Raw genomic sequence first — 27213 nt, forward strand, 5'->3', positions numbered from 1 at the left:
ATTGATCATAGAAATGTGTTTTTATACAGATCATATAGACATCGGTAAATATCAGTTATCGACCATAACGGCAATGTTAATATCTGTTATTATCGGACGGTATTGGCAAAGATTTTCATATCGGTGCATCCCTAAGAGACAGGCAAACCAAACATCAGATAAAAGACAGACAGTTACAGTAAGTAGGTAAGCAAATGAACAGGAGCGGCGGCCGGAGAGAGAGAGAGAGAGAGAGAGAGAGAGAGAGAGAGAGAGAGAGAGAGAGAGAGAGGCCAATGCCGATTCAGAGTGCAGAATTCAGGAAGCAAAGCATGGAAAAGTGAACCAGATCAGCCTATTGAGCCATAGCCTCTCTACCCAGACAGAAGGCTCCAAGGCAAGTAGCTGTCTGGAGTGCAGGCTGGTGGGGTTGGGGGCATTCCCCCCTCTCCCCTCCCCTCTCCTGAGAGACCACTGTAACCCTATCAGCTGACTGATCAAACCATTAAAAACCCATTGGTTAGTTAATCAGTTCTGGATTATTCAATACAGCCTGAGACATGTTTTTCTTTAATGAATGACTGAGGCAAAAACAGGATATTAATTTTCCACGTCAGACCTATTATTTCTACTTGACTGTGAGGGTGGAGAGAGTATATCTAACCTTTATCTGCTTATGCGAGCCTGATCCCATGCTGGCAAGTCACAGTCTGTTATGCAAGTGTGCTGACACATAGCACTGATAGCAGGATATCATCTATGAATCTAATGATGTGCAGCTATCGTAAGCTTTTAAAGGCAGATAAAGCTGACGTGGTAACGCCAGGTTTTGCTGATGGCACCATCAGCCCATCATGGGTCACTGGATGCGAGTAGTCGTCGCATCATTGCACTAGAAAAAAAAATATTTTTTAAACATGAGTGGCAGTGGACATCTGCTGACTAAATCTGCATCCACAAATATGCAATGCATCTGTAATGTATGTTCTATTTTTTCTTTTTAGCTCTACCAAGTTGTTATTTTTTCCTGTTAAGCAGTAATATGAGTGCATAACTTGATAGTTCTGATTTATATATTGTATGCAGTGTTTTCCCTAGAAACATTTTCAGGCCTGGAGGGATTTCGAAACGTACCCTGACCGCAACGGTGGGGGCCGTCGCTGACGACGCTAAACTTTTAGCTAACCTGTTCGCATCTATGTTGGCAAAGTAATCATCATACTATTATGGGATGCGATGCGAACAGTTGTATTATGGGATGTGCGTTTCCCAGGCAACATTCACACGTTGAAACGTTTTGGAACAGCGCCACACGCTGGCACAATGCTCCTAAAAGCAAAATGCTTATTGTTTTGAATGATTTGGTATCTTCTATTACTGTCCACACCAGTATTGTTGTATTGTAATAATATGCCATAAAGGTTTATTTAAATTTTGGGGAGAGCAGGGGGAAAAAAAATCTACAGGCCTGTAGAATGCTAGGGGAAATACTGGTATGTACAGATGCATTATTATTAATGCTTTGATGTTAAATGTAACCAGCTGCAATGCCTTCTTTCACCTGTGATCTGATTTGAGGAGAATCTGTTGGGTCCCTTTGGTTTGTAGCTGCCGTCCCTTCTCTCTAGTCACTACCCACAGGACGTCTTGGTGTGCTCAATTGATGCTAGCTTGCTGGCTGGTGGGCTGCGTTGGTTGCCATGGAAGCAGTATCCCCCACACAAAGTTGAAGAGACCAGTCCTTGCTAGGCTAATTGTGAGCAAGTCAGGCATGGCTGCAGTGCAAACTAAGCAGCCGCGGCCTCGGCCAGCCAGCCTGGACGGACGATGGCTTGTTGTTCCAACGCCTTTTGTGTTGTTCAATCACTATACTGCCTTATTGCTTGTTGTGTCTCTTGTTGTTTTTGCACTCATATGCCCTGTTATATTTGTACTATGTTGTAAACGGAGTTCACAACACAAGAATTTCTCACGTGATACTTGTACCATGGAGTGACAATAAAAATCTTGAATCTTGAATCATAAGTGTTGCAGAGAGCCTGGTGTCCATAACGGGCCGAGAGAAAGCTGCAGACCTGGGGGGGGGGGGGGGGGGGGGGGGTTCTTAAATTATTATTATTTTTTAACCATGACAATGATTCTCTCCTCAGACTTTGGTTATGTATTGGTGTCCCATCAAGAGGCATTCAATCATCTCTGTTTGACAGTTACATGTTAATTAATGTTTGTTTGCTCTGAATCAACTGACGTTGTTCTTTCCTCTCCTCCTAGAACGGCGTTGTGTGAAGTTAGCCTTGGGCCGCACCCTCAACCATTTCCAAGTACTGTGTGAAGAAAACTGCAAAGAGTTTTAATGAACCAGTATTCGCTAGCTGACGCCATGACAGACAAGTAAGCATGTTGTCTCTCCCTGAGTGTGTGTGTGTGTGTTTGTGTGTGTGTGTTTGTGTGCACGTGTGCAGAACGAGCCCGCTGTCCTCTGCCCGTGTGTCCAGCGTGAAGTAAGAGGACGATGTATGTCGTCACAATGTCCCTCTGTCTCGTGTCTCGCTGTGTGTTGTTGTGGAACCGTCTGGTTCTGTGTGAGTCTGGCTCAGTACAGACGTGGAGGAGAGAAGTGGGCTCTTCTGAGAGCACAGAGGGAAGCGTGCTGTCATGGTGGGTGGGTGGGGGGTTGGTCGCTATAAAGACGGGGTCTGTTTCACCCCTGAAGACGTATGACATTTGCATCAGGCCCTGATTTGCATTCTTGTTTGTTCTGCTCGTACGTCGCTGCTGGTTTGCTCTTTGTTTTTCCTGACAGAACGCAGGGTTTGAACCTCTGCCATACTGTCTCTTCCTGCCATCTTCCTTTCTGTCCCTGTCTTCTTCCCCATTGCTCTTTTCACTCTGCCTCTGCCTCCTCCATCTATCTCTGCCCCTCCCCCTTTTCATCTGGAGCCAGTTCTCTCTACGCCTGCATCTTCCTTTTTGTCTCTATTGTCAACTTAGTCTTTCTCTCTCATTCCAGCGTTTGGCTGAGTTGATCCACAGACAGAGCGGAGAGAGTTGGGACCCTAGTAAGCAAAATACTCTGCAGCCAGTCATTAGAATAAGTGGTACATGCTAGTAGTCAGCTGATTGGGATAGGGGAAACATGGCACAGGCCAAGGCGTATTATATGTGTAGCGTTGGAATGCTTGCGTTACAGAAACCTTAAAGGGGTAATTTTGATGGAACAACCCATTGAACAACTAGGGGGCGCTCCACCAGACTAATGAGGTTGCTTGTGAAATAATTTAGCAGCACTGACGAGTTTTAGTCTTGAGGGTACAGAGTGATGTGGCAGTTGGTGTATATGTGTAAAGGGAAGTTTCCCCAAAGACGATGCGATTTCAAGCAAGATGACCCAACCTCAACTCACTTCCTGTCGTTTTGGCACGCGGGTTTTTGCCCATGGTTTTCCACGGACATGGTCGACCACTAAGAGATTTTCGGCAGGTCTGAATCTATTTGAGTCAATGGGAAAAGTCAACGTGATCTCAGATGATGACCGATCCCTTCGCCCCAGTAAATATTTGGCCCATTCTCCAAAGCCACATATCTTCTTAATATTCTGACATTAAAATGGCATTTTTCAGAAGGACAGATCAGGAGAAAGTTAAACTTGTTTAAGACCTGTCTCTATCTCAGCAACACACTCGCGAGATTTGGCAACACAAACTCATGTTACCAGGGAGCGATTAGCTAAAGCTAAATCTGAAGTTCGTTGATGTAGTCGCTTAACCCTTGTACCCTGCTGCCGCGGAATCCTCAATTTAATCCTGGTCCATCTGATGGACCTTAACCAGAATACTGTACTAATTTATAAATATTAATTTAAATTTTTAAATTTTTGACTGTTTATAATTCATTGGTAACTTCTTCCCTAATACCTCATACCAACATTTCATACCTATTCGAATTTTAACCCCTCAAATGCCAGTGTACAGTAAGTACAGTAAAAAAAAAAAAAGTACATAAAAAAAAAAAAAGTTTTTTTTTTCCATTTCCATAAAGACAAACTGGCTTTGGGTCTGATATTATGGGCAAGTTGGGGTGTTTTACAAAAGTCACCACTGCAAGATGCCTAGTATCAAAGATTCACAGGCATGATGTCACAATAGCTATGACATCACTAGCCTATGACATCATCAGTGATGTCATGAGATGATTTTTTGTCAATAATATGTCACTGATGACATTACTGATGATGTCACAGACATTGTGACATCATCAGTGGGTTTTTGTATTTTTTGTGATTTTTTGTAAAAATAGTATTTTTTCATATTTTGAGCCAAAAATCCAAAAAGCGCATGTTTTGGACTACCAGCCATTTTCCCCAAAAAACACAAACGAGCTTTAGTCCAGCATCTATCCTGGTCTAAAGGCTTCAAATCAGTAGTGTGGACTGTCAAATTCAGTTTTATAATATTTTCCCATCTTTGGCATAGGAATCAGTTTTTTTTACATTTCATGTAAACTGTATGGAATTGATTGCTATGCCAAAACTGGGGGAATATGGGAAAAAAAAAAAAAAAAGTAGAAACTACAATTTTAACCCCTTGAGTCAAGGTGAGATGTGTAACATCAAGGAAATAATGATTTTTTGAAAAATTAGCTGGAAGTCAAAAAAAAATGTTCTTTTTGTGCAAAATTAACATTGAAATCAATGGGACAACTATGCAATGGACTATGAGACCATGTAACTCCCCCAAAATTTCTACCAACTCCAAGGTTAGATATTAAGGTCAAAGTTCAAGGTATTTGGTCCAGGATGCCCGCTGAAATAAATGAAATAAATTAATTTTGTAAAAATTTGCTGGGAGTACCAATAGAGTGGTTTCAATGGAAGTCAATGGGTCCATCAGATGGACCAGGAGTAAATTGAGGAGTATTTTTGAAAATAGGTCTTAGGATCGTATAAAAATTATAACTATGATTGATTTTTGTCAAATACCCCAAAAAAAATACCTAGCCTTACTTTAAGACCATATACTCAAAAAATGTGGAAACGGCCCATACGCGACTGCAGGAAAAGTCCATCAGATGGACTAGGAGGGTACAAGGGTTAAATCTGTGCCTAGAAAAAATATTTTTTAAATTGAACATCTTAGTTTCAACTGTGTTGAGCTAACAAGGGGCAGCTTTGTGTTTATATGTGTGGTTTGTGTGGAGTTTGGGAACTCACAATACTCTATTTCAAGTTAGCTTGCTAGGTCAGCGCTAACCCCCGCATCACCAGCCACAGTCCTCTCACAACACTTCAGGGGAGAGGTCAGGTGACCGTTTGTTAGAATTGGCGGAGCCTGCGGTGACCCATCTATCGTAATATAATATTTATGGTTTCCCCAATCTATCTTGGTTGGTGACCTTAGTACCACACTGTGATTCATACTTCAGTATCAACTTGTGAGGCCTTTCTTGGTGATTAGCTTTGATTGCCTTGCCTGCTCTGCCCTTTAGGGGTTCTCTCTCTCTCTCTCTCTCTCTCTCTCTCTCTCTCTCTCTCTCTCTCTCTGTGTCTCTCTCTCTCTCTGTGTGTCTCCCTCTCTCTCACTCTCTCTCGCTCTCTCTCACTCTCTCTCTCACTCTCTCTCTCTCGTTCTCTCTCTCTCTCTCTCTCTTTCGTTCTCTCTCTCTCTCTGTGTGTGTCTGTCTCTCTCACTCTCTCTCTCTCTCTCTCTGTGTGTGTCTCCCTCTCTCTCACTCTCTCTCGCTCTCTCTCTCACTCTCTCTCTCTCTCTCTCTCTCTGTGTGTCTCTCCCTCTCTCTCTCTCTCTCACTCTCTCTCTCTCTCGTTCTCACTCTCACTCTCACTCTCTCTCTCTCTCTCTCTGTGTGTCTCTCCCTCTCTCTCTCTCTCTCTCTCTCTCTCTCACTCTCTCTCGCTCTCTCTCGCTCTCTCTCTCACTCTCTCTCTCTCTCTCTGTGGCTCTCTCTCTCTCTCGTTCTCTCTCGCTCTCTCTCTCTCTCACTCTCTCTCTCTCTTTCGTTCTCTCTCTCTCTCTGGTGCACCTGTTCTATGGAGGGTGGATCGTGCCTAAATCAAATACAATACACACAACTAAATACAATACACACATTGAAATACAATACACATATTGGAAATACAATACATATATTGAAAATACAATACACATCTGAAGAATACAATACATGTGTAACAATAAATACAATACCAAAATGCTTAAATACAATACACATATTGAAAATACAATACACATCTTGAAAATCCAACAACTGTATTGTATTTTCGAGATGTGTATTGTATTTTCAATATGTGTATTGCCTTTTCAATATGTGTATTGTATTTCAATGTGTGTATTGTATTGAATTTTGGCATGGGTGATTCGTGCCATAATCAAATACAATACACACATTGAAATACAATACACATATCGAAATACAATACACATATCGAAAATACAATACAGTTGTTGGATTTTCGAGATGTGTATTGTATTTTCAATATGTGTATTGTATTTAAGCATTTCGGTATTGTATTTATTGTTACACATGTATTGTATTCTTCAGATGTGTATTGTATTTTCAATATATGTATTGTATTTTCAATATGTGTATTGTATTTTCAATATATGTATTGTATTTCCAATATGTGTATTGTATTTTCAATATATGTATTGTATTTCCAATATGTGTATTGCATTTCCAATATGTGTATTGCATTTTCAATGTCAGTCAGGAACAGGGCCGGCGCCAGGATGAAATGACTGAGGGGGCTGATTTTTTTTTTTTCGATTTAATTTTTTTTTTTTATATATGATATTTTTATATCGTAAAACATAGGTTATATACCCGCTATGCCTATTTCTGGACTTTTTAACCATAATAACCTCTGAAAAGCGCAATAACAACACAAGAAAGACTACTATTCAAAATCAAATAAAACATTTATTTCACAGCAGCAGATTAAGTGAGGGGGCCGAAAATTGAACTGAGGGGGCTAAGCCCCCTTAGGCCCCCTCGTGGCGCCGGGCCTGGTCAGGAATGTTTCCCGTTTTTTTTAGTTGTGACGTAATCACTCCGTTCCCGCTCCACTCAGCTGGCTCGAGTGCACCACCCAGACACTTCTTTCTGCGACCATGTATCGAGAGACATTTTCTAAAGAGTATAAATTAAGCTTAAGTTGGCTACCTTGGCTACCTTGCTGGCAAAATGTCGACGAAGACGTGGGCCGATCTGCTGCGGGAGGCAGCTAATGCCATGAATCTAATTCCTCCCCCCAGTACCCCTCCTCCAGCAGCTCATCCTGTGCCCCCAATGTCTGTAACGTTACCCTCACATGGATCAACTTCCATGGAATCAAGAGTTCGTGGTGCTGTGCAAGGTAACGTTAACGTCAAAACCACTGGAAAATATCTAGTTAGCTAGCTCAGATCGCTAGCTAGCATCGCGCTGCTCGCTGCTGCCAAGACGCCAGCATGCATTGAGAATGAATGGCAGCCGGCCGGCTGCTCTCGCTGTTCGTGACGGTCCCTTTGTGAATCCACAGTAAACGCTAGCTGTTGGAATGAAAGGATAGTGCTAGCTAGCTAACAACATTAGCTAGCTAGGCTATGAGAAACCCAAAATACAGATTTGAGCTTGGTTACCGACTGTGCACTTTATTAATGTCCTCTACTGCTGCTGAATAAAAAACAAGTAATTCTTGCCGAAATGACACAACAGAGATTGTATTTTAATCATCATAATGTTTATTTGATTCAATATTGATGTAGGTGAGGTGTCCAGGCTGTTTCAGCCTTACAGCCACCGTCGATCAACGCCATTCAGGAGCCCTGCTGTCCCAGCAAAGAAAACCAAACTGCTGCCCTACACACACTTCTGCTGCCTGGGCGGTAGGAAGGACAACAGTGTCCCTTCGATCTACGAGAAGGAGGAGTTATTGGTAGCTGGTCTGGGCCACAAAAGGATAACGTTCCCAGGTAATTGATAGTCATTCATGAAACTGAATGACACTATTTGAAGGGGTGTACATAAGACTAACATGACACTGTCATGAACCTGTCATATAACCGTAACATGAATGAATCGAGATACACCATCAGATCTTTCTCCTCCCCTCTCCTCACCTCCTCCCCTGTCATATAGATACCTCTCAAAACCAATAACCCTATTCTTTCTGTTTAACCTGATATTCAGGTGGATGAGAACTACGGCATCGACTGGATTGGATCGAGTGACCCGGGACATGCTTCTGTTATTCAAGTGCATGAGATTCAACTGTCACGCCAACTTACTCAGGCAGAGCTTGAGGGCTTCAGGCAGGACACACCACCCTACCCAGAACCTGACCAGTTTAAATTATCCCTTGAGATGAAGAAGGTAGCGCTAGAACAAGTCTCATATGTGAAATTACTAGGTCTAACCCTTGATGAAAAGCTGTCCTGGTCTGCTCATGTCGACAATGTAGTAGCAAAAATAGGGAGAGCTGTATCTGTTATCAAGAGATGTGCCTACTTATTGAATGATCCCTCTAGAGCACAGGTAATTCAAGCATTGGTGCTATCTCACTTAGACTACTGTTCGATGGTATGGTCTAGTGCAACTAAGGAAGACATTCATAAGTTACAAATTGTTCAAAACAGAGCTGCTCGCCTTGTTCTGAAATGCCCTTACAAAGCTAATGTTAATGTTATGCATAGTAAGCTTCAGTGGTTAAAGGTTGGGGATAGGCTTTCTTATAATCTTCTCTCCTTTTTTCATAAAATTTGTATACAGGCCAAGCCTACATCTTTATACTCTAGGATCTGTCATATTGAAGATATTCATGATTATTCAACAAGACAAGTGTCTAGGAGATTACTTGTATTGCCTTCCACAAATTTAATATCTACTCAAAAATCTGTTATGTATAGAGCCACTGCATTAAGTCTGTTCAAAAAACATCTTAAAAACAGTCTATTGATTGAACATTGGTCCATGTGAATCTGAATTTGGTGTCGGTATTCGTAAATTTTTTATTACTTTTTTTTTTTTTTAATGTTTATCTGTAAACTGTTTTAATCAAAAGCAACCATAGTTGGGTTGTGGTTATATTTTAAGAAAGCTTACATAGCATTACCTAATTTTTTCATGAATTAAGTTGTACAAACTGTATTTGAATAATTGTATCCATCAAATGTATGTCATTTTTTTTTTAACTTTTATATTGTGGACCCCAGGAAGAATAGCTGCTTCCATGTGTGGCAGCTAATGGGGATCTAAATAAACAATAAACAATAAACCTGACCAGTTTGGTGAGTTGTTCAGATGTCGCTGCAGGGAAAAAGACACATCAGAATCAGAATCAGAATCAGAAAGACTTTAATGATCCCCGGGGGGAAATTGGGACAAATTACAGTAGCTTGCTCACAGAACACACATAGCATAAAATAAACAGTAGTAAATGCGATAGAAGCAAAAATAAGTAGAATGTCTAAGTAAGCAAAATACGTAGAGTAAGTATACATTCCGTGCCAATTATCATTAGCACCTCGGAAACGCTCAGTCTCCCTGAGACTGAGCCAGCCGATAGGTTAACTGTGCCTGGCTGAGCCACGTGTAACGTATAGGGCAAGCCGACTTAATATAAGTCCAGGGTGCAATAATGATAATTGGCACGGAATGTATACTTACTCGACGTATTTTGCTTACTTACTGCTGCTTACTGCTTACTGTGGATTCACAAAGGGTCCGTCACGAGCAGCGAGAGCAGCCGGCCGGCTGCCATTCATTCTCAATGCATGCTGGCGTCTTGGCAGCAGCGAGCAGCGCGATGCTAGCTAGCGATCTGAGCTAGCTAACTAGATATTTTCCAGTGGTTTTGACGTTAACGTTACCTTGCACAGCACCACGAACTCTTGATTCCATGGAAGTTGATCCATGTGAGGGTAACGTTACAGACATTGGGGGCACAGGATGAGCTGCTGGAGGAGGGGTACTGGGGGGAGGAATTAGATTCATGGCATTAGCTGACTCCCGCAGCAGATCGGCCCACGTCTTCGTTGACATTTTGCCAGCAAGGTAGCCAAGGTAGCCAACTTAAGCTTAATTTATACTCTTTAGAAAATGTCTCTCGATACATGGTCGCAGAAAGAAGTGTCTGGGTGGTGCACTCGAGCCAGCTGAGTGGAGCGGGAACGGAGTGATTACGTCACAACTAAAAAAAACGGGAAACATTCCTGACCAGGCCCGGCGCCACGAGGGGGCCTAAGGGGGCTGAGCCCCCTCAGTTCAATTTTCGGCCCCCTCACTTAATCTGCTGCTGTGAAATAAATGTTTTATTTGATTTTGAATAGTAGTCTTTCTTGTGTTGTTATTGCGCTTTTCAGAGGTTATTATGGTTAAAAAGTCCAGAAATAGGCATAGCGGGTATATAACCTATGTTTTACGATATAAAAATATCATATATAAAAAAAAAAAAATTTAAATCGGAAAAAAAAAAATCAGCCCCCTCAGTCATTTCATCCTGGCGCCGGCCCTGTTCCTGACTGACATTGAAAATGCAATACACATATTGGAAATGCAATACACATATTGGAAATACAATACATATATTGAAAATACAATACACATATTGGAAATACAATACATATATTGAAAATACAATACACATATTGAAAATACAATACATATATTGAAAATACAATACACATCTGAAGAATACAATACATGTGTAACAATAAATACAATACCGAAATGCTTAAATACAATACACATATTGAAAATACAATACACATCTCGAAAATCCAACAACTGTATTGTATTTTCGATATGTGTATTGTATTTCGATATGTGTGTTGTATTTCAATGTGTGTATTGTATTTGATTATGGCACGAATCACCCATGCCAAAATTCAATACAATACACACATTGAAATACAATACACATATTGAAAAGGCAATACACATATTGAAAATACAATACACATCTCGAAAATACAATACAGTTGTTGGATTTTCAAGATGTGTATTGTATTTTCAATATGTGTATTGTATTTAAGCATTTTGGTATTGTATTTATTGTTACACATGTATTGTATTCTTCAGATGTGTATTGTATTTTCAATATATGTATTGTATTTCCAATATGTGTATTGTATTTCAATGTGTGTATTGTATTTAGTTGTGTGTATTGTATTTGATTTAGGCACGATCCACCCTCCATACTGTTCACCCTCTTTGGGAGAGAGATGTTAACTCCTGAAAGACATGCAGCAGTACTGCGGGCCTGCTGGTGAGTCACTCCTCGGTGGAGGATATTGAACAACCGTCACAGCACAGGCTCGGCACGGCACGCTGTCTTTCTGTGTGTCGCACGCCAGCAGCAGACTTCCTACAACGTCAAAATAAAATCTATTGAATCTAGTCGGTTGAGTAGTTGAGTAGGAGGATGGCGCAAGATTTTACCCAGAAAGGAATTTGTCTTGCAAATTAGAAGGTTTTTACCGCTTTGGCCGTTCACTTTTAGATGCATGCATGCCAATTTTTGTGGAGTTGAATTTAATATTGAATATTGAATTTGATTTTAAATGAGTTGGATGCAACACAAAATGGTGAAAAAAAAAAAAAAAGTTCTTGGAAACTTTATTTTGAAATCCAACGACAAGAGATGGAACAATATTTTGTATCTCTGTGTTTCTCCATGTGCGATAAATCAAAACCGTCGTGAAGGTTTGCGAGTTTCTAAGTACCGTAAATTCCGGACTATAAGACGCACCGGTGTATAAGCCGCGGGACCAAAATTGACTATTTTTTTCTTCTATAAGCCGCACCGGACTATAAGCCGCGGGTGTTTTGATGTTTAATTACCATATGAAAGGGTTCGTGCACAGAGAGGAATGTCGGGAAAGAGATCGCTGTTTGGGGAAGCTCCCATTTATTAACATTTCAACAAAACAAAACAAAAGTCAGGTCACTAATCCCCAGACAAAATCACACAACAATAGGCTACCGTATATGTGCAGCAAACCTGTAACCAGAGAAGTCAAGTCACTAATCCTCGTCTTCCTCTTCTTCCTGCGTACTGAAACCACCAAAGTCCTCATCTTCAGTGTCGGAAACGAACAGGTTCAGGGTGGCTTCGTCAACCACTCTCCTCTCTCCTTCAGGTGCCATGGCACGAGTCCGATACCTCACGAGTCCGACACCTCACGAGTCCGAAAAAAGAGGCTAACTTCCCCCAGACCCTAACCCAAAACCTAACCTCTCCCACCCCCACGCCTAAACCTAACATCCCCCAGACCCTAACCCAAAACCTAACCTCTCCCACCCCCACGCCTAAACCTAACCTCCCCCAGACCCTAACCCAAAACCATGAGGTGTCGGACTCGTGAGGTATCGGACTCGTGAGGTATCGGACTAGGGGGCAGTCCCCGTGGCGTCATCCTCTTCATCCCGCAGCAGTCCAGCGTTTTGGAACCCGTTGGTAATTGTGGATGTTTTCACACTCCTATAATATTCCGTGATCTTCCTTTGTGTGAATTCGCCGAAGTTTGTGATTTTCTCCTGATAGTCGGGAGGGAGTTGTTCAGTAGTTCTCCCCCGGACGGACAGTCCCTTTTGCCCAGGTTATGCGCGGCTGCTCTGTTTGATCGGCGGCTGCTCTCTTTTAATGCGAGATTGACTGCTTTCAACTTGAAAGCTGCCTCGTGTGAATTTCTGCGTACCTTCCCCATGGTAAGTGAGAGTGTTGCTTCTACTGCTCGTCTTGTTGTGAATATTCCTTGATCTTCCTTTGTGTGAATTCGCCGAAGTTTGTGATTTTCTCCTGGTAGTCGGGGGAGGGAGTTGTTGCCCGAGTGGCCGTTTGCTTACCGTAATTACCATATGTAAGTGGTCACGCACAGAGGGGATTGTCGGGAAGAGATGGCTGTTTGAGGAAGCTCCCATTTACCGTATTACAACATTTCAACAAAACAACATAACACAACACCACCGTTGTTTATTTTTACAGTGCACACAGTGTCCGCGGTGTGGTGAAAAGAGGGCAAGAGAGGAAATTAAAACAGAAGTGGATTTATAGTTAGAAAGAGTGCTAAAAAAGAGAGATTTTTTTTTTTTTTTTTTTTTTTTTCTGAAAAAATCCATAGATAAGACGCACCGTTATATAAGCCGCAGGGGCCAAAAAACGGGAAAAAAGCCGCGGCTTATAGTCCGGAATTTACGGTAAGTGATGATGTTGTTGACAAGCTGTCCCCATCGGATCAAAGGTATCCAAGCAACCGGGCGGTGGGGGCGGGGCCGGGGTGGGGTGGGGTGGGGTAGGGGATGGTTCATTGTGCGCTAGTTGCTAGTCCATGTTGTAGGATGATTGTTCGTTGGGGGGAGAAGAATGATAAATGTGATGCCAAAAGGAAGTGAGGGAGAAGTTGGAGGACGTGCCCCCCGACGGTGACGGCGAACAAAGCCCCCCTCAACGTGGGCCTACTTAAGATTCATACAAAGGCAGAAGAAGAGGGTGACTCATTTTCTCACTCTCATGCACGCGCGCACACTCACACACACACACACACTCCCACACACACACACACACACGCGCACACTCACACACACACACACACACACACACACACACACACACACACACGCGCACACTCACACACACACGCACACTCACAGACAGACAGACGAGTGACTTGTTCTTCTTCTGCGAGCGCGCTCATGAGCAAACATTTGCGCAGAGTGGGATATCAGTGGACATTCCAGTAGATATGGGCATTCCAATTGGTATTCCCAGATACAAGTCGGCCTGGAGACGCATCTAAAACCAGCAGAATACTTGATGTTTGCCATTTAGATGCTCCGAAATCTGTGGATTCCCATTATTTTCCAACAAAGCACCTATGACAGACACTCCCATGCATGCACATACGTTTCCATCTGCTCGGATACATGATCTTTCTGTCTGCAGAAAATAAATACCCAGGTAAATGTTGATATTCAGAAGATCATCTTCAAATGTGCTCTTTAACCTAGGGCTGTGCAATAAAATCGATACGGCAATATATCGCAATACTTTTTTCCGCAATACTGTATCGATATTTCAGAAAAAGAAAAAAAAGAAAAAAAGAAAAATATATATATCGCCTTATCGATTTTTTTGCACAGCCGTGTGTTCAGTGACACAATAAGAATACTTTCTATTTCAGTGCGTTCAGTAAGACACTCAACACTCTGTAGTTTTGACTCAATTTGTCCACTAAGTTGTCAATATAAAGTGATGTACATATTATTACACTACCTGGGTGGTGCACAGCGTGTTGTATTTTTAGCTCAAATTTTTGAATTTTCAGTAAATTATGTACGTATTGCAATATATCGCAATATGTATTGTATCGCAATGTATCGTGATACAATCATATCGCCACCCATGTATCGTGATACGTATCGTATCATGAGGTCCTTGACAATACCCAGCCCTACTTTAACCCTTGTGTGGCAGCTGCTAGAAAATGAATGTGTTTTATATGTTGGATTATATGTCCAGCTTCCTATTGTACCAGTATGCTCTCTGTTGAGGAACCTTTCTAAAGCCAGATTTGCTCTGTAATCAGACTGGGATTCTTTCTGTTGAAATTCAAGCCGGCATAATCCTCTTCACCACGCAGCTGTGTGTGTGTGTGTGTGTGTGTGTGTGTGTGTGTGTGTGTGTGTGTGCCACAGTACAGAGGCCATGCACCCTCTATCCAGGAATGGAATGAAGAAGGAGAATTTCTCCTTTTTTCTCTCTTTCCAAAAGATTTGTAGCAGGGCTCATTGTATTGCATCAGTGATGATGAAAGTAGGCCAGAAAGGCGATGAATAGCCCAAAATGCAGCGGCGCACAGAGAGAATGTACTTCTGGTGTCCTGCCACTACACTACACCCAGTCAAAAACAGATGGCTTTGGCCCGTTCTTCATACTCATGCGATGGATGAAACACACAAACTAATAGTAGGCAATCTGCCAAAGTGTGTGTAAAATAAGTTCCCAGGTGAGTTTGGAAAGCTCCTGGCTATGAATGGCACCTGTAACTCGGGCCCTCCTGTCAGTAATTGAGTAACTAAAGAAAAGTTTGGCGTTCCCTCTTCCCTCAAACCACCCCGTTACGATCATGTTACTTTATGCAACGTTTCCATATCCCTTGGTTTCTTCAGTGAGGATGCCCCTCCCCCTCATTTTCCCCTTTTGTCCTCTCTCCCCTCTCAACCTATTCACCTTATGTTGCCCCGCCCACTTTTTCTCTTCCGTGTCAGACGCAATTGTATTTGTTATTCCGCTTCAGCGTTAGCCGGCCGGCTGCATTGTAAACATGGATAAACTGTAAACTATGAATGAAGTTTGGCAGTTTGGCTCCTGATATGAGGAACAGAATCGAGCAATTGTGATGTCATCAGTGATGTCACTTGAGCAATTGTGATGTCATCAGTGATGTCACTTGAGCAATTGTGATGTCATCAGTGATGTCACTCAAGCAATTGTGATGTCATCAGTGATGTAATAAATCCTTCTCTGGTGTTTTATGGCAGTTGGCATCCTTTATGTTGCATTACCGCCTGGCTGAGGCTTTATAAGTGGTTGAGAAGAGCACAAGTGGTAGGCTACTGGCTACATCATCTCCAGAGTAAGTGTTTATTGTTTATTTATGTTTGTTTATTGTTTATCTGCACAAAGAAAATGAATAACAGATATTACAAGTATCTTAATAAGCTATTATTAAACTATATCTATTAGTAAGCTATTAGCTAACTAGTAAGTGCTTATTAAGCTAGCCTACTTTGAATGGTAACAGACAATGACTGTCATTGGTAACAGACAATAAATGGCGGTTAATCGTGAATGACATGACTATGAAGTCCATAGGACATGGATGAAAGGCCAGGGGTCTCTGATTTCGGATATTGATGTGTCCAACTGCTGCTATGTCACAGCTATCAGAGGTACTGGTTTGGCTCTCTGGTGGAACTCCAGCTATAATGCCCATAACATGGAATGTGTTGTGGCCATCAATGGTTCTGATGTTATGGTCAACATTATCAGCAATGTACTGAATGAAGTGGCCTTCAACATTGCCAGGGAGGTATGTTCCTTGAGATGCAGCTGCACTTGACTCAACTTTTTCACCTTCTGATATGAGGAACAGAATCGAAGGTTACCAAGTGTTTCCACCAAAAATCTAGATCCAAATTGGTGATGCATTTGCCAGTCCTATCTGTAATGGCGTGATGAGAACCCTTGCCCTTGCTGCCCTCATGGCCTGTCCTATTGCAGCTATGTTTAACTCACAGTTCTTGCCAGCAAACAGTTCTTTGAGGAGAAGCTGACGGGTTTCCATGCCTTTGGCAGATTATATATTTTGAGGGATATGCATCTCTGGGAATCTTGATATCTTTTATCTCAGTCTTTACCAGTCTGGCAGCAGTTTTCACAAGACACACTTTTTCTTCATCAACATCATTATTCCTTCCTAGATGCATGCAAAAATGCACTCAAATATTTGAGGCCTTCGGCTTTAATGTAACCACTTCTGGTTTGCCATTGATTTCTGTAATGATTATTTGGTCACCTCTTCAAGGTATTGTTCAATTTTCACAGTTAGGTCTCCAAGTGCAATTTGCTCGTCATCATTCTTCTGTTCTAAATAGCTGTCTGCTCTTTTTCTTTGGACAACCATGTTCTTCATCAAAGGTCTGAGGTATTTGTTTTTTGGTACAGATAGCTGGCATCTGCAGCATGAGGATCTTTGGCAAATGAATCCTCAAGGTCTTCTTCCTCTGTGGTGTTTTATGGCAGTCGGCATCCTTTATGTTGCATTACCGCCTCCTTCTGAATTTATCCATCCACTGTTTCCCTACATTCTGTAAAACCCGATCCCCTCTCCTCTTTTGTTGGTCTTTCCTGAAAGTCATCTTCTTCTTCTTCTAATGGCTTTCTGGCAGACTGATGCCTTGCGGTGGTCCTAAAAGGAAACATAAGTGGGCGGGCGGTGTGTGTGCCACGATTGTGATGTCACGATTGTCATCAGTGATGTCATCAGTGATGTCACTTGAGCAATTGTGATGTCATCAGTGATGTCACTTGAGCAATTGTGATGTCATCAGTGATGTCACTTGAGCAATTGTGATGTCATCAGTGATGTCACTCGAGCAATTGTGATGTCATCAGTGATGTCACTCGAGCAATTGTGATGTCATCAGGGATGTAATAAATCCTTCTGTGGTGTTTTATGGCAGTTGGCATCCTTTATGTTGCATTACCGCCTGGCTGAGGCTTTATAAGTGGTTGGAGTATAAGTAGGGCGAAGAGCACAAGTGGTAGGCTACATCATCTCCAGACTGAGTAAGTGTTTATTGTTTGTTGTTTATTTGCACAAAGAAAATGAATAACAACAGATAGTACTATCAACGCTAGGCTGTCATCAAAGTAAAACGTCACCATGTCTGTAAATTACTGCTTGCAGTTGCACTCAGAGCATGTATGTGTGTGTGTGACAAATTAGACCTACCTGTGTGCCTTGAAAATAAGGTGGTTCAAAAAAAAATCTCACAGATTCCCTAGACTACATAGGCTCATAGCGTTACTGCTGCGAGGAGCCGATGAGTGTATCCAGTCGGCAATAACGTTAGTTACAAATTAAGCACGTCAACAGTGTTTTCTCACTGCCAGACTAGTAGCTAGTCCGACCGGTCACACAGCCAGCACTCCTCACTGCTCGGTGAAAATGTCTAAAGGCGTTATTCTGATAAACTGGTCACATATTTGGAATATTTGTTACATTCTCATCTCAACAGCTTTTTGTTTTTGTTTTTTTGGCTTGAAAACAGCTTTTTGGCAAGTCTAAAAATGATAAAGATAGGAGTAATCTACCCCCGGGGTCTAAAACAGAATAACGATTACAAAATGACCTTATGCAGATTGAAGTGTCCTGATATGAGCAAATGATAAGGTGAATAGCACTTTATTCACTTCCACTCAAATATCTTCTCAGGCCCACGTCTCTCTTCTCTGACTTCCCCTCTGCCTCTCGTTGTCCCTCCCTCCCTCCCTCCCTCAGCGGTGCATGGTGACAGGTCTGTCAGAGTGTTGGGATGTTTATAGACGGACAGTAAGGGTGACCGCGCAGATGAGAATGCTGTGTGTGTTGTGGTGTGTTGTGTGTGTGTATACGTGTTTATTTGGTGGGTTGGACAGTGTGTGTGTGTTTGTGTAAGGGGAGGCAGAGGAGAGGGAGGGGGGGTCTTACCGGAATGACCACAGTCACCACACAGTCGGAGAGATGAGTGGACCTTCTCCATTCTATATCTGCGTTCTTTGTCTGTGTCAGCAGCCAGAGTCTCTCTCATGTGTGTATTCATGTCCGTCTCAGGGGAGCTGCTTCCAAAGCCACAAATAGAACAGGTCAAGGCCCCTCTACCTGTCACTTATGGAGACACACTACAAGGGTTGTCAAAAGTATCGATAGTATCGAAAAGTATCAATACTGAGATTTTGAATCGGATACAATACTCATTTGCAATAGGTATCGGTAGTATCGAAAGTATCAATACTAGACATTTTAAATGGATACAATACTTATTTGCAACAGTTTTGATACCATCAGTGCTTTCTTTTAATGAAAAATCACTGATTTCTCCCTCCCTATCATTGGTGGGTATCTGTTGCTTCAACAAGCTAAACGTGTTCTGATGGCTAGAGCAGGGCTAATCTGCTGTCTAAATTCAAAGTTTGATCAGGTCTAGATTATGGAGAAGTGTGCGTCTGTCCGTCCATCTGTCTAACTTTATTTTTATGCTTCTTGATGTGTCATCATCCCCCTTCTCATGGTATCGAAAATGATATCGGGTATCGATATTTTCCTGGGTATCGGTATCGAAGTAGAAATTCTAGTATTGTGACATCCCTAGTATCCCTACACACTACACACCAAACTGCTCGATCCTAGAAGAGAGTGAAGGGATAGTCTCAGGATTAGTCAAGATGTTTGGGTTAAATTGAGCAGCTTAAGTGCTAAATAAACTCAATAAGAGACGTAGTAGAGTTTATTTCAGATTTCAGATTTTTATTTCAGATTTAAAAATCTGGAGTTGTGCTGGTCATGGATGGAACATGGACTTGCGCTCTATAGCTGCGGGTTTTTTTCAATGCGCTGGGAAACGAGGTGTCACGGTGGAGTGTGAGCCCTATTGCCCGGCCTGTCTATATGTTTACCATAGGCTGAGGTTCTGAAGTAGGGCCCGTTGATAAATTGGTTCTGGCTTGACAGAAGTCTTTTAGAGCCAGCTCTGCCTCGTCCTCATTCAAGACCGCTCATCAATTAAGACGACGCAGACCCCCGTGACATGTGCACTTCCTCTCTCTCTCGCCTCACCACACCGCCGTGTCACCAAGGGCACGGTGCGGCGCCCGGGGGGGGGGTCCTGCCCAGAGTCCCAGACCCCGAGGCCGACGCCCACTCAGGACGTCCTGAATTGAGACATCTGAAGAAGACGAGGTGTCAGTGGGGTTTTGTGGGGTACACACACAGTGAAGACTCTTTATCAGCTGTCACGGGGGTTTTGTGGGAGCGGAGGGGAAGCCGAGTCAAAGTGCTTCCTCAGGATGTCGAGGGCGACGCGACCTTTGACCTGCGGCTCATCAATCTTGCACCACTGTCGCCTACTCCCTCTCCTCTCTATTGATGCTGTCAGAGGCGGGCGAGAGGCAGCGACTTGTAGCACCGCGTATGTGTGCTGTGCTGTGCTGCCTGCATGCATATATATGTTCTGTGCGTGTGTGAAGAAGTGATTGAGGGAGAGTGGGGAGAGGGTGATCCATCGTCTCGGTTGGAGGCCCGTGCGTCTTTGTTTTCACTGTGTGGAAGCGGCTGCAGCCAGCATGCGTGCCTCGTCTTGACCTTGATCTACACGGACAGACAGGCTCATTGGCCACAGGAATCATGATGAAAGCGATACTGTTGTTACTCACCGTGGTAAACTCAAATCCATACGCATGACAGGAATGCAATGTGCAATCTTGATGGAAGTTAAATGTTCCCCAAGGCCAACTCGTGCATTTACGCTCGGTTATGGTCAAGTACATAAAGACATTTGAAACTTGAGAGAGGAGGGGGGGGGGGGGGGGGGAGTAGTCTGATGTGCGTCATTTCTGCTGAAATAATCTGATTGTTCTCTTTTTTACACTAGAGGAGGGGGGGGGCTGCACATAGAGACGCTGCGGAGCGCGTCATCATTCAGAAACCACGCCCAAAACGGGGGGAAACAGAAACCCCCGTCCAATCCTGGCCTTCTCCTATGTCGCGTGCATGGTCGCGTGTTGCACCAAAATATCGTATATACGGGAGATGAACACTCCAACTTCCTTGACAGCTAGATCCACATTTCTCTTCTCGCCAATTCTCAATGGCTTCCTTGTTTTGCTCAGGAGTACAAAAAAACTTTTAACTGGTGATTTTTTACATTTGTTGTCTGCACAGCCCCACCACACAACAGCTTTTAGCTATGTTTAATTCAAGGAAAATGATACTGGTCTATGGGAGCGATTTCCCCCGTGATGGGCGTGGCCTATTTCATGCAGTGTCTCTATTACAGTTGCTTCCCCCACCAAACAAATGCTAATGAACCTCCATATTTGGGTTGATTTGGGTGACCTGAATTCGGTTGTCTGGGAGATTGTCTCTTTGTTCTCGATTTAATGATTGCTGTTGCACAGCCAGGGAGGGACATTCACATTGACAACAGCCTTATTCTGTTGGCTGGGCCATTTTATTTATCCTTGTACAAAATATGCCTAATAACTAGTATTATTATTAGGCACATTTTGTTTATCTTGACTACTGTCAAAGATGAATTGAGAATAATTCGTGGATGGATGATGCATGGGTCCTAGTTAATTTGTAACCCATCTTCCCACTGGGTCTTTGTAACGCACACTGTCAGAAGGCAAAGTGAGAGGTGAGTGAGCCCGTGCGTTCTGCTTCTGCTGACACAGGGTTCTTTGGATTGGAGAACAGCAGTGTGGGAATGGAGCCTGTGTGTACTTGTGTCTTCAGCCTCGCAGGCTTTTCATGTTGCTCAGAGGGAACAGTCTTAACGGAAAGTGTTGTGATGAATGAATGGAGGGCCAGCAGCCATCTGTCACGACGCACGGCTGCACCAACATCATTTCCTTTTCCTTTCCCATCTTCAGTTTGGTTTTCCTGCGAGAATTTCTTTCCAACTGACAATTTCTGTTGTTGCCGCCTCATATTGACTAAAGTCTCTGTACTCTTTGTTGAGATGGCTCATTTATCAAATGTATTGTGATCCACACATCTCCAGTGTTCACATTGTTGACACTTATCTAACATGTATAATAATAATGTGTTGACAAATTAAAATGCACTAGACCAGAGGTCTTCAGAGTGGGAGGCGGGCCTCCCCAAGGGGGCTCCAAACAGTTTCAGGGGAGGTTCAGTGAATGGAAGTGGGGAAAAATACATTAGCAATAGTTCAGAGATACAGTAGTTTTCAGGGTATTTGACTGTTTTTCCCAATTTTCCAGAGTCAGAAACAAATAAATACCTTTAGACAGACCTTTTTTTATGCATTTTGTGTAGTCACTCTGAAGTATGTCGAACAGCAGCAGCATGCATGACATAAGGTCTGTGGTTAACAGAAGTTTATGCAGCCAGTCCCACAAGATAATGTTGATCATTTGTCTTAATTGGTCCTTGGTCATATTAAAAAGTCAGCACCAGACACTGAATGCCAGACAGACATCATCTGTGGTGAAGTGGTTAGAAAAGTTCCTGTATTACTTGTTGATCCGTTTGTTTTGTGGCTTTCCAGGATGTGTGTGTACACCATGTGTGTGCGTAATGGGGAGAGAGAGACGGGTGGGGGGGTGTGTGTGTGTGTGTGTGTGTGTGTGCGCGCGCGCGGCGGCGTGTGTGTGAGGGCAGGTGTTTTTGCATTTTCGTGACGTGTTATTTTGTGATGATTTATTGTGCTTGTGTTTTCATTGTTGCCTATCTGTCTAACTGTGGTCTTGTGACAGCTAACCACACACACACACACACACACACACACACACACACACACACACACTCTAAAATACTTTATTGTCGTCGCACAAGGGTTTAAAACACACATTGATGCAGACACTACTTTCTCCCTCTCACAGCACACACACACACACACACACACACACACACACAGACACACACACACACACACACACACCCTCACATAACTGTCATGTCTGATCTCTCTGTCTTCTCCCCCCTCCCTCCATAGCTTGAGGATTTTATAATTCTCTCCAGAGGAGCGTCGCATCTTGTTGAGGAGCCACAGGTCAGAGACTAAACCCCTCCCCCCTCCTCCTACTCCTCCCGCCCCCTTGCTGTTAAGCCCCGCCCCTGCGCTGCTGGTGGCTGCATGCTCCAACACGAATGCTGCATGCTTCTCCCTTACGCCCCTGCTCTGTTACCGCCTCAGGCCTTTGCTCCCCTTTATCCCCCCTACCTGCCCGCATGACCACACCTGGGCAACCAAATACCCCAAATACCCATTCCCCTTTGGCTTTGGTGCTTGTGGGGAAAAACACCACCATTTTGTTTTTTGTGTGCGTTTTTTTTCTTTTTTCTTTTGCAATGATACTTTCCTCTTTTGCCAATCAGTTGGTTATCGTTCTTCACCTTGAGTTGTGATTTATTTTCCACTTTAAAGCAGCTACAAGGAACTTCTAACTGGTTATGTATAGGGATGGGGCCGATACAATATCGGTATCTGGTGCTGATATTGGCACTAATTCACGGATCGGATCGGAATCAGATTTTTTTTTTTTCTGTTCCAGCGCGGGCCGCGCTTTGCCGGTGGCCGTAATTTGCCGATGTGTAATGGTATCCTTCTTTGCCTTGTATATTTTCTTAATTTTGTCTGCTTTTTGCAAGGTATATTTAAAAAAAATCTTTAATTGGCCAAATCTTTGCCTACAGTATACTGTATATTCAAGAAAAATATTGGTATCGGCAGATATCCAAATTCAGGTATCGGAATCGGATCGGAAGTGAAAAAATGTGGATCGGTGCCTCCCTAGTTATGTAATAGTCTAAATGTAATATTGATGCCTCACATCTCTTACCTACATCAAAAAATTAGACCATCAGTGTCAGTGAGGAGATCTGCGTTCACGACCGTGTGAGACTAGTTGTCATTTTTGTTCCAGCCAGCAGGGGGATTGACCAATAACATTAACCTTATGCAGGAAATAAAATAGCAGGGGAGGCTCGATGTTCAGGCAGCCTCGGAGAAGTCGCAACTCGGCCGACTCGCTGGTCACAGGACAGGAGAACACTGCCATTTTTGTCCACAGGGGCCGCTAAAGTCAACACAAAATAAGTTCCTCGTAGCTGCTTGAAGTTGTGATTCCTTTGCTCTTCGCTCTGGGTGTTGCACAGCTTTTAGACGTGTGGGATGACAGCTGATGAACCATGTTTTTATTATATCTCACAATATTTTGGTGACAGATAACGATAATACACTCTCACTGTTGCCACTGTGGATTCAGCGACCAATCGTAAATGCGTTGCGTTTTTATTTTCATGACCATAAGGACAAAGGAAGGTGTTGCAGTTGCCGCATTTGGTGACTTTTCCCATCAGATCACGAGAAGTCTGTGCGCGCTCGACTTTTCAAAATGGCAGGAATGCCTTTGTGTGTTATTTATCCCTCTGGGTCCCATGGAGAAAACGGTGAAATTAGTGTTTTATCTCCGGCCGCGCCAAGTTCAGGAGGACACACTGGAAGTGTTGTGGCAGTCAGTGGGTGATGGGGCGAGTTTTCACACGGCAACCCCAAAGGAGGCTTTTGTCTCCGCCGGCCAAGAATCAGCAGCATGAAATCAGTGCCCGGGCTGCTAAAGACGGCTTTGAGACGAGAGAAAGGACTGCTCTTTACAGGCACACTTGCACAGTCAGAATATATAGCAGGGTTTTTAGAGACGTTTTACAGCCCCATCAAATGTTCCATCCATCGACTGGTGGGGAAACACAACAAGTGTCATATGAACAGTGTTGAGGGTAACTCATTACAAAAGTAACATATTACATGTAATATATTACTTTAAGCAGTAACTCAGTAATAAAACGTATTACCAATAGGATTTCAGTAATATTATACCAGTTACTTTGGCAACTAACACAAGTTACAAAGTGAGTTACTTTTTCTTAATCAAAGCACATATTTAAATTAAGATACAATCATTTCCTAATAAAATTGTGTGTTTTTATACAAATAACCACTTTCACATTCCTTAATTTTCAAGATGGTTCTGGGGGCGCCGATGTCATTCTGCTACTGCTGTTATTTTGGTGAAAGTAATGGAAAAGTAGTGTAATAAGTAACATGTTACTCTACACGGACAGTAATATTGTAAAGTAACTTATTACTTTCAAATGAAAGTAACTAGTAATATTATGTAGTATATTACATTTTGAAAGTAACTTGCCCAACACTGCATATGAAAGACTGCAGGTATCACTTTTAATTCGTTCAACCATCGTTCAGTCAATCACGTCATTTTTTTAAATAAAGTTAAAGTTTAGCAACTTTACTTGCATTAATAAAGTTGGATTTGGATTTTTCAAACCCACGCTCAGAGATCTCTCCCACTCTGGGGTAGGGCTGTCACTTTTCATTCGAAATTCGAATGCAACTTCGAATGTGGGGGGAGGGGTTCGTTTTCGAAATGTAATTTGAATGTTCGAATTTTTATTTTATTTTTTATTATTAATTTTTATTTTTTATTTTTTATTTTTATTTTTTTATGAACCAAAATTAACCAACTGCTGCTTGCTGGTAATGTTAATCCCATGTCAGAAAAAGTCTCCAGATTTGTCGCGTTAGTCTCTTCTGAGAAAGATTGTCTCCAGGGTCTGAAAAGTTGTCTCGAGTTGGATGCAGCCAAGTTTGTGAGGCAGTGTTGTGACTGTGAGCGTCCAAGCTAACACGTCGGGCTGATGCCCGGTGGCCTGCAGTGGGTTGCACCAGCTGTGCGTAAGTTGAAACGTAAGCTAGTTTGAACGTAAAGTCTCACTAAGTCCGAGTTTACGCACTACTAAATATATTTGGGTTGCACCAAGTGAAATAGTTACAACGTAGGCATAAGTTAGAACTTAAAATTTACACCTACGTCTTACTAGGTGTAAAGTCCTCCGTAAAATAGCAGTCGGCACGGATTGCAACTTGGCACCGTGGCGCATCGTTGTTTTGCGTCCGCAACGCGCTCTCCGTGATAAATTACACCCTTTGATATTTATGACTCACGCTTTTGTTTCCCACAAGCTGCAGCACTGCATACAAATTAAAATAACCGCAACAATTTAGTGAGGCAGGATGGTGGTATAGCCTACAATACTGATGAAGAGCTCACAGATAAACGTTAACAGTAATATGAACCTAAACGAACGTTACTCAATAACGTTCTCATTTGATTAGTGTTGATGAAATATGAAAGCACTAATTTGCGGTGGGCAACATGTCCTGTTTTCACTCCACTTAAACAACCGTAAATAAACACCGTTTCCACCGTGCTTTTCACTGATTGGTCACAGATACTGTACACGTCATTGTCTGCGACACTATTTTGGTTAGTATGGACTTTAGGGTCTACTAGTTAAGATGTACCTTACGTCTCCGTGGTGCAACCAAACAAAGACACAACTTTAGTGTCAAACTAACTAGTTTGAACGTAGCAGTTAGTGTGGACTTTACACCCTAACTTAAGACAGAACTTACGTTCAGCTGGTGCAACAGGCTGCTGGACTGAAAAAAAAAAAAAAAAAAATTTTTTTTTTTTTTTTTTTTTAATTAACCAAAAAACTTCGAATATATTCGAACGAATTTCGGGCAATTAAAGTTCGTTCGAATTTTATTTTGGGGAAAAAGTGACAGCCCTACTCTGGGGGGACCACTCACCTAACCTTGACTACTGCTATTTAGGAAACTAGCACCAATATGACCATTCACCACATGGCCTTCAGCTGAGCTTTTTTCAGCTTCTTAAAATAGTCCCACATTACATTACGCTCCGCTCCGCGCGGCCTGACTGGCATCACACTCACCTCAAGGAAACTACATTAAGCACGGCTTATATGACTTCACTGGAAACCATGGCTGCCATGTGACCTGCTGGGATACATTATCACTATTTTATGAAAGGAGTTCTCTTTTGAATGGCAGAGAAGTTCAGAGTATTATTCACCTGTCTGCTGTTCCAATATGTGCGTTCCAAGATCTAAACATGTTTGTGTTTGTTAGTCCTGCAGTACAAGTACAGGGACAGGGACAAACACACAATGCCAGTGTGCACAGTAGACCAGTGTTACTCAACTTGCGGCCAGGGGGCCAGATGCGGCCCGCAACAGGGTGCAGAGTGGCCCCCCGACCATTTCCTAATCATTTCACGTTAGTTTTCATTGTGAATTAGAATCTAATTCACAATAATAACTAATGTGAAATAAAGTTTGGCTGAGCTCCAGTTAAATTGTCAAATACCGCCGTCTGCTCGCTACCCAGGCACTTATGTATGTACTTAACCTAACTAAATTAACCTAACTAACTATCCGGTGTGCACAACATTGTCAGACTAAACTCTGGCTGACACCCCAAAAAACTACAATCTGCTACAGAAAAATGTATATTGTTTGTTTATTAACTGGCCCCTGGCCTCCTATCATTTCACAAAAGTGGCCCCCGGGCAAAGCAAGTTGAGTATCCCTGCTATAGACCCTTTTCACGGCGGCCATTTTGTGTCGAAAAGGCAGAATAAACACAGGTGCAAGCAAAACACTAATGAGGGTTTCCAATTTCCAATCATAGAAGTTTGCAACCCTCATTAGTGTTTTGCTTGCACCTGTGTTTACCCTGCCTTTTCCACACAAAATGGCCTAGAAGGGTCTATTATGTGGATGGCATAAAATAAAGAACATTCCCAGATCTGTCAATGATAGGGCAGACATTCGAATGAGACGTCGCCGCCACGGGGGCCAGCGATCGGCTCGAGGTTATCTAGAGTCACCAAAGTCACCTTCTCCAGTCCCCAAAGCTAAAGTTTCCTCATTCTTATTATTGCCATTGCAGATGTCAATAGTAAAAGTCTTACGCTCTTTTTTCCTGTAATTAAAAGAAAAAGCATGCGGTGATTATGTTTTAATGTTGGAGTGCAGAAGCGTATTGAAGGGGGAACACCAC

At 42.7% G+C, this 27213-nt stretch overlaps 1 protein-coding gene across 4 annotated transcripts in view; it reads left to right on the forward strand.

The window, feature by feature from the left end:
* sema4d (sema domain, immunoglobulin domain (Ig), transmembrane domain (TM) and short cytoplasmic domain, (semaphorin) 4D) overlaps nt 1-27213 on the forward strand; it is a 76421-nt gene that overhangs the window by 13636 nt on the left and 35572 nt on the right. For all 4 annotated transcript variants that reach the window (XM_083657708.1, XM_083657705.1, XM_083657707.1 and 1 more), the window contains exons 2-3: nt 2251-2370; nt 22258-22314. The gene's annotated coding sequence lies outside the window, so the exon portion shown is untranslated. The remainder of the gene's footprint in view (nt 1-2250; nt 2371-22257; nt 22315-27213) is intronic.

Source organism: Poromitra crassiceps (assembly GCF_964638095.1).
Source record: "Poromitra crassiceps genome assembly, chromosome: 21".
Classification (NCBI taxonomy): Eukaryota; Metazoa; Chordata; class Actinopteri; order Beryciformes; family Melamphaidae; genus Poromitra; species Poromitra crassiceps.